Genomic DNA, 8,912 nt, shown 5'->3' on the forward strand with positions numbered 1-8,912 from the left:
CTCTGACCGCGCGTCGCGTAGCTCCCTCTTTCGCTAACGACGTTAGATACGCGAGTTATTAGTGGCCGGTCTGCTCGGGAAGAACGAAGAACGAGAAAAAGGAAACGGAGAGTGCGTTCGTTTCCTTCCTGACAGAAACGTCCTCAAACGTAAATAAAAGACCGGGGAACCGTGTCACCCTTACGTACCACCTTCTAACGAGCCTTGGTAGCACCCGACGAGAAAGCCAGAAAGGAGAAAATTACAGTTTATAACAATCAACGGCTGTCCAGTTGATCGAAACCTTTTAAACCCTGCTCGATCGTGATTACTCCCATCAATCACCAGAGGGGTGCCCTGAAAGTGGTACGGTGTACACGCTGTCTGTATCGGGTATTTTTCAGACGGCTGGGAACTTCTACTCGCTAAACTGAATGGAAAATAATGAACGGAGTTTCCACGGATCGAACGTTCACCAACCATTTTCTCTTCCGATAATTTATTCATTTATTTACCAACCTCCTTGTAACGCCGATGTAGAAGCGAGAATACAAGAAAAACGTGCCGAGAAGTAGGTTGTTTAAGAAGCCAGCTGCAGCTACAATGCTTTTATTAAAGCTAATCGCAATTAAAACCCAACCTCGATGTAAGTTGTCTATCCGCTTTTAGTCATTCCTTACAATAGGAACACAGAGGATTGTTGGAGATTGCACCGAGTTGTTGGATCAATTTATTAATTGAACCTGTTGGGAATAGACGCGGACAGATAATTTGTGTCATTGAAGTAGAAAACGATTGTTTACTTTCAAAGGATTTATCCGTGGATCTATGTTGATCTAATATTTTTCATAAGGTTCAGTTTCAGCCGTTTTATGGCTATTATCGTGAAGGGTAGTATCGTAGATGTTGGCGATAGGGGGCATGTCTACCTCTTCGGCTGGACCATGTTCGTCTCTAATATCGATCCCACACATTGTGCTATATATTATGACATTACTCGAAATTGAACATCAAATTGAGGTTAAAATATATAACATTCCAGACACGGGACAGTTACAACCGATCAGACGCAAATCTTTCGTGTAATAATATTAACCCAAGTCCATCCATCGTTCGAATGCCAATCATTTGAAACGTTTATCCTTTAAAGTCTTCGTAGACTTATATGTACGTCCCACATAATCTATAACCAAAGTAGACTTACTGGGCAAATTTCTTCTATAGCGCTTGAACTCAATTTGCTGGTGCTTAATTTCTCAAGCATAAAAACGAACTCATCGCTTACAACGTTGTACGTCTTGTCGTTTCACAGTTCCTGAACCCAAAGCATAAAAAAAAGAAATTATTACTCGTGGAATACACCGAGGAACGATGATACGGTTGAAAATCTTTTTGAAGTCGCGGGTAGCATTCTAAGCATCTGCAAAGTCGAGCGGTTATCCCCACTCTACCAGCCACCTCCTTACAGCTACGTAAAGTGGTCCTCCGTGTATTACTTGTGATCGATATTTTCTACGATAAACGGGAGCAGTGGCGCAACCAGAAATTTTAAACAGAGGGGACCAAAATTTTGTTACATCCGCATATATATTTTAAATAAAAAATATATATGGCGAAAAATGTAAATAAAACGAAATCGGATTAACGCGTGGAAAAAGTACTTACAAAGAGAAACGTATAAATCTTTCAGATTCCTAGTATACAAACCATTAGAATAATATCCTCGGTTGAGTATTTCTAAAGAGTTGTTATTTAGTAATTATCGTTTTGCATGAAATCTATTCAACCGTTTGAGATTTCTACTGCCATACTAAACGAAGGTTGAGAGTCACTGTCAAGCTGGTGTGTGCCGAGAAATGGTAGTGGAACCAAGGGGAATATTTGACTTGCGGTTGCCTACAATGTTGCTCTCCACTATAGGGACCGTGATTACGAACCAATAACGAGCTTAGCACCGATGCTTCAGAAAATTGAATATCCCGATTATTATAGGTCCTATCGTTATCGATATCCAGATTATTAATCTCTACATTTTGACTACATAGAACACTGAATCCTGACACGAAAATTAGCAAGTAGAATAATAGATTTAAACCAAGTTGAACGACTTTTGAAAAAAGTACAAAAGGACATTGTACGTGTATCGAATTCTTACACTATGACAATTTAGAATTAATCGAGAATTAAGTGAAAATTATACTTTATATTTATGATATCGAATATTTATCTTAAAATGCAGCGAATATTTTTTCCGAAAAATCTTACATAAACTGCTTACACGTATCAAAGGATCAACAGCAATCGCAAAATAAATACAAATACTAAAAATACTCCAATCTCCATTCGATCTAATACACACATCCAGATAACAATATTTGCCGTAAATGTTACGGTTAATGTAGATAATCCCGAGAATCCGTTCACCGGCTTGAAAGTGACACGGAAGCGTGGCAGAAAAATGAAAAACGATAGTCTCGCGTCGATCGTACCCCGTTAAGTTCGTTTGCATGTTTCGCGTTTTCCTAGGGATTAGAAAGTCAAAATCGTGCTTGTACAATTTTCGTTTCAAGTATTAGCATCGTGCACGAGACGCCTCGGGGCCTTTACAGGGGACCCGGGGAGAAATAGCGATTCTAAAGCGCGGTAATGCTCCGTTAGCGGTAATAAGATTGAAGTAATAAGTAACAGTTTTGGAGCGTGACCATCACGAGCGCGTGTATGTACGTGCGATGCTACGGAACGTTCCACTAATCGCACGAGGAATTCCTCGTGGCGGCGCGAGCAAGGGAATTTAGAAGTTACGATTAAAAGCTGTGCCGCGAAAGTTCATGAATTAATAATTCTTTTCTTTTTATCCGTATTAATAGGAATTGACTCACGGTGTTACCGACACTTCCGGTGAAAGGATAAATCCATCTTTCGCGCTTCGTTATCGTGGGTGAATTCCGATTAAATTATATACGAATGTATCAACGACGGAAACAATTGTCGAAGATACTTGAATAAATATTGTGAACTCGATATTCTAGGAATAACTTATCGTACACCGGTGTAAATCGTTAAAACGCATTTTGGCTATTTAACCCAGTGTTCTATTTATAGAGCACTCTGAAAAACTTATTTACAGCTTTCAAAATTTATTCGAATATTGCGTGATTTTTACAGGAAAGAAAGAATAATTTTGAAACAAAATTTTGCCACTTGGCGGGTCAATATTTTAAATAACGATGCGACAAAAATAATCATAAATCACAAATTCGACCACGTCACGTGTTGTACGATTTAAATGGAACGTTTTGAGATGAAAAATGGATTCTTTTGCAACCACTCTGTGAGGTATAGTATGGTGAAATTGATTGTTGGGTGGTCTAGGTCACAGACTTGGGGAAGAGGGTACTGAAGTGTGTCGCCCTAATGAAATAAGATTAGTCTAGAGTTTCCTAGAGTCTTAAGTATCTGTATCTTCGGTTGATTTCAAGAATATATACATTGTTACACCGAAATATGTAAATGAAACGCGAATAAAAATGTTGGTAAAAGATCGGTCGAATACGACAACGCGTTGGGAATTAACCTGCGAAGCACGCTCGTTTATATTAAAAAGAAAAAAAAAGAGAAAGAGAGCTCGAACAATGTTCCATACTTGCAGTAATTCCGCAAACTATTTTCTACGTTAACATTTAAACGCAATTTCCTCGAAAAACCTCGCACGGAAAATATTTACATATATTCGAGCAAACGAACCTCTAATTGCTGTAACCTATTTAGAAATACTGACGTAGACGCGTACATTTAGTTTCTAAATTATTCTAAATATTTGCAATATGGAAGTAAACACCACAATTATGAATGAATATTCATAATTAAATCTCTCAATGATATAACACGGGAAAGCCTGTATCTGACCTATTTACTGGGTGAACTTTCAAACTCGATTTAGTTTCTAAATTATTTTAAATATTTGCAACAAGGAAGTAAATACCACGATTGTGAAAAATATTCGTAATTAAGTTTCCCACTGATGTAACGTGGCAAAGTCGTCGCATGTTTGGGAAATATCGTGGGTAAATTTCAATTTCTATTTACGCGTTTCGAACAAAATAATTCGTCCCCGAAGAGGTTGCGCGCGACACGAAAAATAATACTGAACCGTGGAATAACGGATACCTTTACTTTTTGTGTCGTTTACTTCGTCAAGCAGCGATTACGTGAATTTCCAATCACCAGACGGTCCGTCGACTTACACCGTAAGCGCGTTTGTTGTTATTTGCATGCAGCAGGCATTCCAAGAACGAGTCCGTTCAAAGTCGTGACTACGTCAACCACGCGCCGCGATATTTTTATCGTAATCGTGCGTTCTTACGGTAAAAGTTCAATCCTGCTTGCTTAACTGTCTTAAAGTCCAGAGAAGGGGCTTTTGAACAAGTTTCGTAATTTCGATTTGTGCATTCAAATTGTTCGACACGAGTCTGCTAAATATTTGGTACAAAAGCGGTAACGTAAACCGAGTTTACGTATACAGAAAGATGATACCTTGTAAATACTCGGCATATAAGGTTCTCGTGTATAAATTGCAAAATATTGGGTTGTTCGAAAAGTCGTATCGTTTTTTTTTTTTTTTTTGGTGAAAATGAAACACGATTTTTTTAGAGCGTGTAAACATTTTACTAAATTATATATTCTCCATTTTGTAAAACGAAATGACTTTCCGAACAATCCAATATTTGCGAAATACTATTTAATAGTCGGTGCACGTGACTAGCACTTGTTAGAACACTTATCAGTGGCGCATCCAGATTAAAATTACGAACGATGAATAGAGATACTTCTTTAAAACAATTTAATTCTTGTTAACGATCTTAAGTTGAAATCGTTTAAGCAATTACACGAGGATAAATATAACCTCGGTTAATTAATACGAACATAACCTCGGTTAAAGAGTATAACCGTAACCTCGTCCATTCAATATTATCCAGATTACTCGTCTGTGTTGTTACTCGCATCGGAAGCATCGTTTTCTTTACGATGTAATAAAATCATTATTATTATCGTTTCAGTACTATTTCAAGATGTCTCCGTTGAGCGTATGAATGAATATATTTAGTTGACACCTTCCCGCCAAGAAAAATTACAATCGTTATGAATCATCCAAGCGCGATTGTATCCGTGCGAGATGTAATTGAATAGCTTTGAAACGCGGTTAGGCGTGTTAAGAGAACTAACAAAGTAAGGAGGTATCGATTAATTCCGTGTTTTGATACCAGGAGATGCGATTAATATTTTTTTCCACTGGAAGTACTATATTTTTAGAGAGATAAATTTCAAATAAATTTTCCAAGATCTTTATTCCCAGTATGGAGAGTCGAATTGTATTACAAGCACACAGATGTTTCAGCAGAACCGAGTTGAATTACATTATTACCAGCACTAAAACAGTAAGAATATCTACAGTTTGTGCCAGTTTCTTTTCTTTACTGTATTAAAACATTACGAAAACTTCTGCTCAACAGCGCTCCGAGTAAATCCGATTACTTTGTGTAAAGGATAATTTCGTTTTGCTCTGTTTCAATGCCCTAACACGAGTTTACTTTGAAGTCTATCGATACAAGAGCAAAAGGTCCAACGCTTAAGCCCACGATGAAGATTCTTTCCAGGGCTAAAATTCTACAAGTGCTCGTACAGAAGCAACAATATAGTCTGCGTTAATGTGTACGCAAAATATACGCGGAAGTATTGCAAGAATTTTTTTATCGTATCTCGAGTAAATTATAGGCACTTTTTTCGCCAAATATCAGAAATTTATTATACCGTTAAAGGGTCAGAATGGAAAAACGAGCATTTTCGCGCCAACAACCTCGCATCTCGGATTAGTATAATCTAAGGGGCAGTTGGAAGCGAGCTCTGGGTTTCAATTTTCTGCCGAGCGAGCGTGGCCGGCTCGTCGAACATTTGTCCCAGTAATTTATCAGCGACAAGAGGTGCACGCCGACCGCATTAAAGGCAACCTCAATTACAGAAGAAGACGAAGATTCGTGCACTTGTTACACGTACACCGAGCAACCGGGCAGATACGCTCGCCTATACGTGTAATGAGGCTCGTAGTGGCAGGCCGTTGTCCGACGCCTTAGAAATTCTTTAATGACTTTATGTCGCACCGCGCGCACACCAAGATACGCCATTTAAGCTCCGTTCGCCCGGTGGAACACGCTTCTGTCCTTGCGACGACCGTACGAAAAGAAACGCAATTGAGCCCGCTTCGACCGACGAGCAACCACCAATCACGAAATCGATCCGATATATATATATATATGTGTGCATCGAGAAATTTCGTTGTACGATACTCTTGCGAGAGAAAATCGTTAGACGTCGATTTCAACGAACGTTCATCGGGACGATTTAAGAAAAATCGAATTATCGTTATTTCTCAACTTTAAAATTAGAACTACCAAAGGGGGTCAATTTGACTCGCTCGAAACTTTTTTTTTTTTTAAATTATTCTATTGCTAACATTGACTATAATATTTACGGAGAATTGACAAAATAGATAAGTAATTGTAATCGTAAATTAATTTGCCCTCTCCTCGTGTAACTTCGAAGATACGTACGTGATCCGAAGAAATAGTAATACGTTTATCTTCAAGGGCCGTTCCGTGTCCGATAAATACAGTCGATGAAAAGAGGAACGTTGTACAATATGTTTGTGTATCTTTCTTCTTTTCATCGACCGAATTCATCGGATACGGAACGTGCTTGAACGGATAATCTAAATCGACCTTTAATGTTTTGCGTTTCACGACACGAGTCCTTTGGCCGAGAGATATCGCTTCACCGCCAAGAGTTTTCTCCGCGAAATCGTATCTCGAGAATCGAGGTTTTAATAACACAGAGTTTTGGACAAAGAAAAACGACTAATGGAAGATAAACATTCGATACGTTGTTCGATAAAAATGACGATTAAATGAACGTATAAAGTAACATCCAAATAACCGTCGATCGAGTAAACCGTTGTAGATAAATGGTTATACGAAACTTTTATTCGTCATTGTTCGAATTCTGCTTATCTCTAGTAGTTTTACTATTACCCACCGTGGCCGAGTTAAGTCGGGCTACGTAGTGGAAAAACGGGCGATTAAAGTAAGAATACGAATTTAGAACAAAATATCTCCAAGTACGTTTTTGTAATTGGATTCGAATGTGTAAAAAGTGAAAGAAAAGAGCGTTAGATTTTTTAGACAGACCACTGGAAATAAAATTTGCAAGTTGCGTTAGATTTTCAAATTTATCAAGAGTAGCCTTGTAACTCTTTGGCGAATAATTTAGAATGGCTGAGTAAAATTCTCGTTCGATGATAAGAATTTTAAATGCGTAATCACGGAATCAGTATTTATCGATCGTAGAATGAACGATCATTAATTTCTTTGTTCGAATTACAACATCGATCAGATATATTTAACCGAGAAAATTTTTACAGTTTCGTTCGGCTCGAATATTCCAAGTACTCAACACGAACACTGCAAGTACTCAACCTGAATACCTGAAGTACTCGATTCAAATATTTCAAGCCTTCCACAACGAGGGTAGGAAATTCGTAACCCGTCGATTAAAAAATTAAAAAATATCCCACTTTACCGATCGCAACGAATCTCGTAATTATTTTGACACGAAAAAAAAATCGAAAGAACGAAACCCGACGATTTCAGTTTTTTCTCGTCAACGCGAAGTTACCTTCCTCTTCGACCGCAACAGTCATTGTGCACATTACTAACCATCGTATCGAAGAATAATGAGTGACGAAGCGACGACAATCAATATCAATCAATGCGTGTTCTCCTATCGAAGAGGTAAACACTTGCCAACAATGAGTGTTAATAAACTACACGAGGCTTCGATTCGAATAATGGATAAGCACGTGGGGACGAGATTGCGGCTCTCTGTTCACATACGACCACTGTCGAACGAACATTAACGCGAAACATAAATAACACTGTCAGTCGTCTTCGTGAAAAAATACACGCTCGGTATACGCGATGATCCACGAGCTACGAATCGGTTCCTCGTAATATATTTCAAACGCATTCGATCCACGCGTAACATCTCACGACAGGACACAAAGAGCGATCGCCGATGGGGTGATTTCTACTTATCGTTACTCGTTCGAGGATGTCGAGTATCGAATTGTACCGCTCGTCGATTAATTGCTGACAATTCGAAGGACACCGATATCGACCGAGTCGGGGACAATCGAGTATCTCGCGACTCGTGGACCCTCGAAGAGTCGCGTTTAATCTCAATCGAAACGTCTCTGGAAAGAATCCGATGGAACGCCGATTCACGGAGATTCGCGGAGAAAATATCGTACGCGGGAACACGGTGAATAACAACTCGATAACCTTCCTCGATTAGCAAGCCTCGAATTCTCCACGCCGCGCCGTTTCTCGGAAACAAACGTAAACCAACGCCGCGCCTCGGCACGCGTCCACACGTCCATCGAATTCGCGCAACAACTTAGGATCGTATCTGCGGTCACTTACCAAAGGGATCACCGTATACATCGCTCGTTTCTGATCTTCCAGCAACCTTCGGCTCGAACGTTGCGGTTTCGACTCACCGTGGACAGCTCGCGAGAATCGAGACGACACCTGACATACCGAGCGAACGTTCAGCGATGCGCACAGAAGACGCGCACTCGTCGATCATCCGATCGCAACTGCAGCCCTTTGGTGCCGGTGCCGGTTCTGTTGCCGTTGGCCGGGGCGTTGGAGAGGGCGGGAGGGCGGGAGGGAGGGAGGGCGGGCGTCGGCGAGGGAGCGAGATGGACGAACACGAGGACGAAGGGGACCGAGAAAGCGAGCGTTATCGAGACGAGCGTCGTCCCGCTGTTCCTCGAGGCGATCGCCGCCGCTGTACGTACCGAGACCGCCGCTATTGTGCGT

General features: G+C 40.1%; 1 protein-coding gene across 1 annotated transcript in view; it reads right to left on the reverse strand.

Annotated features, from left to right (window-relative positions):
- The window catches only part of LOC143152728 (growth arrest-specific protein 2), a 48,781-nt gene extending 40,090 nt beyond the window's left edge, over window positions 1-8,691 (reverse strand). The window contains exon 1 of the mRNA XM_076323152.1: window positions 8,511-8,691. The gene's annotated coding sequence lies outside the window, so the exon portion shown is untranslated. The remainder of the gene's footprint in view (window positions 1-8,510) is intronic.
- Window positions 8,692-8,912: the final 221 nt, after the last annotated feature.

Source organism: Ptiloglossa arizonensis, chromosome 11, assembly GCF_051014685.1.
Source record: "Ptiloglossa arizonensis isolate GNS036 chromosome 11, iyPtiAriz1_principal, whole genome shotgun sequence".
NCBI lineage: Eukaryota > Metazoa > Arthropoda > Insecta > Hymenoptera > Colletidae > Ptiloglossa > Ptiloglossa arizonensis.